At 33.6% G+C, this 6,617-nt stretch overlaps 1 non-coding gene across 1 annotated transcript; it reads left to right on the top strand.

Annotated features, from left to right (window-relative positions):
* Positions 1-4,466: 4,466 nt before the first annotated feature.
* LOC112441933 (U6 spliceosomal RNA) lies at positions 4,467-4,574 on the top strand. Its single transcript, XR_003029888.1, has one exon. It is a non-coding gene; the product is annotated as a U6 spliceosomal RNA (small nuclear RNA).
* Positions 4,575-6,617: the final 2,043 nt, after the last annotated feature.

Genomic DNA, 6,617 nt, shown 5'->3' with positions numbered 1-6,617 from the left:
TACCACTACATCTGTACAACAGGAAGAGGAAAAGTAAGAGATTGCATGCCTACTGTGCTAAGGCCAAGATCTAGTCAAAGTAACTATAATTTCCAACTATATCCAATTGCTTCACACTTAGACACATAAATATAGCTATCTGAAGGTAGCATGGGTCAAATATTTCTCTAAGTAGCTTACTAGTTAGCACAACAACTTTAGAATTAGTGATAGTTTCTTGTTTTCAAGCAATTGTGTGTGAAAGTTACCACATCCAAAAGACTTTCCTGGTCATAGTTCTTAAACTTATGGATTTTTCTCCTATATTTAATGCTGCCTATGTTCTGCTCATGGAGAAGACAATGGCAACCCACTCCAGTACTCTTGCCTGGAAAAATCTCATGGATGAAGGAGCCTGGTAGGCTGCAGTCCATGGGGTCGCTAAGACTGGGACACGACTGAGTGACTTCACTTTCACTTTTCACTTTCATGCATTGGAGAAGGAAATGGCAACCCACTCCAGTGTTCTTGCCTGGAGAATCCCAGGGATGGGGGAGCCTGGTGGGCTGCCATTTACGGGATCGCACAGAGTTGGATATAACTGAAGTGACTTAGCAGCAACAGCATGTTCTGCTTAACTTTCTCTGTCATTGTCAATTAAATAATAATTAATTCCATGCCACCTGAACACTTATTTTGATCCATGCACCTGGGCTGACAACCATTGTATATATAAATAAAAATAATGCAATGCATTTCAAGAAGATTCTGGGTAACAGTTCTTTTACTTTTGGTTTCAACAAATGTCCTGCTTTTAGCAGTAGGCAAACAATTGTTTTTTCCTTACACTGAATTTTCAAATTCTGTGTTTTCACAAAATTGTTATTTTATGCTGCAGTCAGTTTTTTTTTTTTTTTTTTTTAAGCAGAAGTCTATTTCTTTCCAATTATGTCTGCAAACTGGCATTCTGACTGCTTCCTGTAGAGTTACACTCTCCATAGACTGCAATGTGCTTTCCAAGTTATCATAGGTGGCAATTACATCAACTTTATTCAATGGTGTAAGAAAGATCATAAGTCATTAAGTCTGTGTTCATCGTTTCCTTGCTGTCCAATGCCAAATAGCAAGCTACTGACATATATATTAAGTTTTGTTTGAGCAACACTCCAATTTCAAAATTCCATTAATACTTCATGTATTATCTAGGTGAAAGGCTAAGCTGATATAACAAAGATACCGCAAAGTAGAGTTATTTACATAATAAAGATTTAATTATGTTTTCACCAAGGTCTCATGAAAAGCTGGTGATGGCTGTAGTAGCCATTGGATCCATGGTAAGCAATAGCCCTGTAATAATGTCCTTCACCCCATCATGCCCCTTCTAACTCTGGTTTCACTAAAATTGTTTTCATTATTCAGACAATGAAAAAAGACAAATACACGATGCAAGCAATGAACTTGGTAATATACTCAAGAAGCAAAAGGATAGAAACAATAACAACAACAACAAAATGAAATCAAAATAAGTAAATGGGGTCTCATTAGCAGTATGACTAATGATATACAATCACTATTAAAGCTCATAACTTACTACGGGGGAGATATTTACTGGTGACTGAATATTCATAAGCCCCTCCATATTTCTTAGCATCTTTGCAGAAATGTTTGCCTATGGGAACAGTTATGACCAATAGGAAAATTAGAAATCATTCTGCTTCATCCATGGAGAAACATTTAGAGGACTATACTTGAAATTGTAATTTGTTTTGCTTCTGGTATATTGGCCATTGAAGACTGACCCTGAGATGACAAAGTAGCCAAAAAAAAAAAAAAAAAAAATCCAAGTGGTCCTGATTACTGAGTCATCACATGACTTATTCATGCCATGGACAGTCATCAGAAATACACCAGAGTTTGTAGGTGGTTCAGATGATACAGAATCTGCCCGCAAAGGAGGGGACCCAGATTCAGTCCTTGGGTCAGGAGATCGGTCTGTGGGTTGTGAAGGATTCACAATTTTGTCATGATAAATTAGCCTGATAAATCTGTGATGATGTCTTTTTGGAGTTTTGTATATAATCCTCTTTTTATATATTTTTTCTTTGTGTTTTGCCTTTGATAGGACTGATGTTTTACCTTTTTTCCTGTATACTGATGAACATTTGCATTTATTTTTAAAGGTTATGATAAGAATTTCACATGAATATTGAACCTAGTAAAATCTAAAGTATAAATAAATCCATATTTTAATTGTCTTCCTGAACATTTTTGGAGTACTTTAAAATATTTTAATTCTAGTGAATTTTCTACAGATTATAATTTAGTCTTCTCATATTTTTTATATTTTAATATTTGTTATTTTTTTTTTTAATGCAGTTAATGATTATGCAATATTTAAATTTCCCTAAATATTTCTTTGGTTACAATTGATTCCTGCCTATCAGTCCGTCCTTTCTGATATTATATTCTTTCTTCTTTTTTTTTAATGTTAGTCATATTTTTATTTATTTTATTTTATTTTTTAACTTTACAATATTGTATTGGTTTTGCCATATATCAACATGAATCTGCCACAGGTATACACGTATTCCCCATCCTGAACCCTCCTCCCTCCTCCCTCCCTATACCATCCCTGTGGGTCGTCCCAGTGCACCAGCCCCAAGCATCCAGTATCGTGCATTGAACCTGGACTGGTGACTCGTTTCATATATGATATTATACATGTTTCAATGCCATTCTTCCAAATCATCCCACCCTCTCCCTCTCCCACAGAGTCCAAAAGACTGTTCTATACATCAGTGTCTCTTTTGCTGCCTCTTTAATTATCTGTTAGTTAAGGCCATTTGATAATAAACTCTATCTAGCCTTTTTCTTTTTCCCTGAATATATTTATATTTCAACCTCATCCCAAAATAAAATTCCCTGAAGTTAAACCTTTAGGCTAAAAGATATTTTCTATCATCATTAAACTTATTTTTTTTTTGTTTGCCCTATTTTTCTTCATCTCTTATTAGTTTTATTTGTTTTTTAATATAAAATTTCCATATTTCTGGATCTTTTATAGATATTTACTTTATCTTTGATGTCCTGCAGTTTCACTGAAATGGTTTTTGTGAACTTTCATTTATTTTGCTTGTATTTTCTAAGTTTTCTCAAATCAAAATGAAAATGTATGACCAACCTTTATACTTTGATCATTATTCCCATTACCATTTGGCATCATTCTCTTTTCCCTGGGATTCTGATTAGATGTGTAGTATAAATTATTTCTCTATTCTCCATGTATCAACATTTCTATCACATCTTTTTGTTCTATAGATCTTACATCATTTCTGAGTCATTTCTTCCTATACATGATCTTTCAGGTGTTTCTTGTCTGCTATTCTGTGTTTCCCCATTTGGTTTTTTAATTCAGTTTCATTATGTATGCATATGTTGAGAAGTTTTATTTGATTATTTTCTCCTACGTCTGATGAACTTTATAATCTATTTTTCCTATGCTTCCTATTTTATCCAAACATACACATTCAACTGATCTTCAACAAGGGTGTCAGGTACATACAATGTGAAAATGATAGTCTCTTCAATAAATGGTGCTGGGGAAACTGGATTACCACACGCAGAAGAATGAAACTGGATTTTTGTCTCATGCCATATACATAAACCAACATAAAATAAATGAGCAATTTAAGCACAAGATTTGAAATTATAATACTAGAATGAAACATTGGATAGATACAGTCATTTTTTCCATGCAAACTATTTTCCTCATTTTTGTTATAGTCTACTTAGTGCTGAACATGTTTCCGTTTTTATTTTACTTTGTAGGGAAAAGCATTTTACTTTTCCTTAGAAAATCTTTATAAACAATTGAATGTTTGACCATAAAATTGAGGACAAAATTTTGAAAGAGTGTTGGAAATCCATTTTAAAGAGTTAGCAAATACAGGTTGTGCTGAAATATTTTGACAATAATTCAACTACTGCAAGTACGATTGATGCTCCATTTTTAGTTGCATAGCTTTTGTTTTAAAGTGTTTAGTGCCTATATATTATGACCATATATCATGCATTGTGGGATGAATTGTAAGTAACATTAAAAAAGCCTTGGTCCATATTCTCCATTCAAAGGACTTGAAAAATAAGGTCATGGACATTAGTAACCATATTACACAATAAAAATGAACAGCATAATTTGACAAAAATAAATAGGAAAAACTTGAAATATAGGCTAAATTAGTGAGTTATATGGACAAAAAAAGACTCACCTTCTAGACAATGTACATAAACACAAAAATAAACAAATGGGACCTAATTAAACTTAAAGTTTTTGCACAGCAAAGGAAATAAGGTGAAAAGCAGCCCTCAAAATGGGAGAAAGTCATAGCAAATGAAACAACTGACAATAATTTATTTCCTAACTATACAAGTAGCACATGCAACTCAATACCAGTGAAACAAACAACCCAATCAAAAAGTGGGAAAGAGTGTTCACTTCATCAACACATGTACTAAAATTGAAACAATACAGAGAAGATTACCATGGCCCCAAGCACAAGAATGACAAGCAAATTTGTGAAGTGTTCCATAATTAAAAAAAAAAAAAAAGTGGCAAAGTGACTTAAATAGATACTTATCCAAAGAATACATACAGATAGCTAATAAACACGAAAAGATGCTTAATATAGCTCGCTATTAGCAAAATGCAAATCAAAACTACAATAAGGTATCCCTTCACACTAGTCAGAATGGCCATCATCAAAAATGTCTACAAACAATAAAGGCTGCAGATAGTGTAAAGTAAAGGGAACCCTCTTGCAATATTGGTGGGAATGTAAACTGACATAGCCACTATGGAAGACAGTATGGAGATCCCTTAAAACCTAGGAATAAAACCACCATATGACCCAGCAACGCCATTACTAGGCATATACCCTTAGGAAACCAAAATTGAAAAACACACATGTACTACAAAATTCATTGCAGCACTAGTTACCATAGCTAGGACATGGGAGCAACCTAGATGACTATCAACAGATGAATGGATAAAGAAATGCTGGTACATATATGCAATGGAATATTAAACTCAGTCATGAAAAGGATTGCATTTGAGTCAGTTCTGATGAGGTGGATGGACCTAGAGTCTATAATACAGAGTGAAGTAAATCAGAAAGAGAAAAACAGTATCATATACTAGTGCTACTAATGCATATATATGGAATTTAGAAAGATGGTACTGATAAAATTATTTGCAGGGCAGCAATGGATACACAGACTTAAGGACACAGTGTGGAGGAGGGAGGAAGGAGAGGGTAGGATCTATGAAGAGAGTATCATGGAAACACACATCACCGTATTTAAGACAGATAGCCAATGGGAATTTGCTATTTGACTCAGTGAACTCAAACCAGGGCTCTGTAACAACCTGGAGGAGTGGGATGGGGAGGCAGTTTCAAGAGGGAGGGGCCATATGTATATCTATGGCTGATTTATGTTGATATTTGGCAGAAACCAACACAATATTGTAAAGAAATTATCCTTCAATTAAAAATAAATAAATTAAAATTTAAATAAAAGAAAAAAGCAAGGATACAACATCAGTCCTGTATGCTTTGGAATTCAGGTGTGATTTAAACAAGTGTTGGACAAAGGAGAAAATGAACTGCTTTGAGTTAGAAAAGGTTGGAAATGAAATAAACAAAAAACATGTTGGATTTATATGAGGATAAATAATAGTAAAATCTAATAAATCAGGGAAGAATGCTGACTATGAAGACAGAGCCATACATGACCTTGAGCAAATGCACAATAGTTGTAAAAAACAAGGAACAATTAAATTAAACATGTGTCAACTGAGTGACTGTTTTGTGCCAAACATTTCACTAGGTTCAGAGTTTAGATTGATGAATGAAAAAATCCATACTCTCCAAGGGGTAGAAATCTAAACCATGAGCTAAAGAAGTAAATCACCAATTACCAAACAGCAGGATAAATGCTTACACAAATTCAGTAGTTGCTTAGGAGCCATAGAAGAAAGTGCATACCTCCACAAGTAGGCTTAAGTATATATGATTGTATATTTCTATTTATATTAATTCATTGTCCTACAGTTAGCATTAAATTATAATTTTTCTAAGGCTTTTGGTATTTGGAGCTTACATTACTTAGGATAACAGAATATGTCAGAATATTTGGCATTACAGTAAGTGTTTAGTGTATACCAAAGATGTAAATGATTTTAAAGAAGAGATACCAGAAAAAAGAGGGGGTTGGAGAACAAAAGGAGAAAGAAAAAATAAGAGAATATGTAGTGCACTCAACAGAGTATAAAATGTAGCTAAAATAAATAGGACCTTGATATTTATGCCTTCCTGCTATTCTGTAATAACTCATAATATTTACTGATAAATTAAATCATTTATCCATGCATACACATGCAGATTGTACATGGGTATGCCTGTATATGTGCATGCATGTACCCATGCTGACATACATATATAATACTCCATTCATTCATTAGTCTGTTACCAATTTACTGATACATTCAAACATTTATTCATAGAACTCGTGTTATATTAGGAGTTTTATATATATTAAAGAAGGCTGAGGGCCGAAGAATTGACGTTTTCAAACTGTGG

This window comes from Bos taurus, chromosome 16 (assembly GCF_002263795.3).
Source record: "Bos taurus isolate L1 Dominette 01449 registration number 42190680 breed Hereford chromosome 16, ARS-UCD2.0, whole genome shotgun sequence".
Classification (NCBI taxonomy): domain Eukaryota; kingdom Metazoa; phylum Chordata; class Mammalia; order Artiodactyla; family Bovidae; genus Bos; species Bos taurus.
This window is presented reverse-complemented; position numbering and strand designations above follow the sequence as displayed.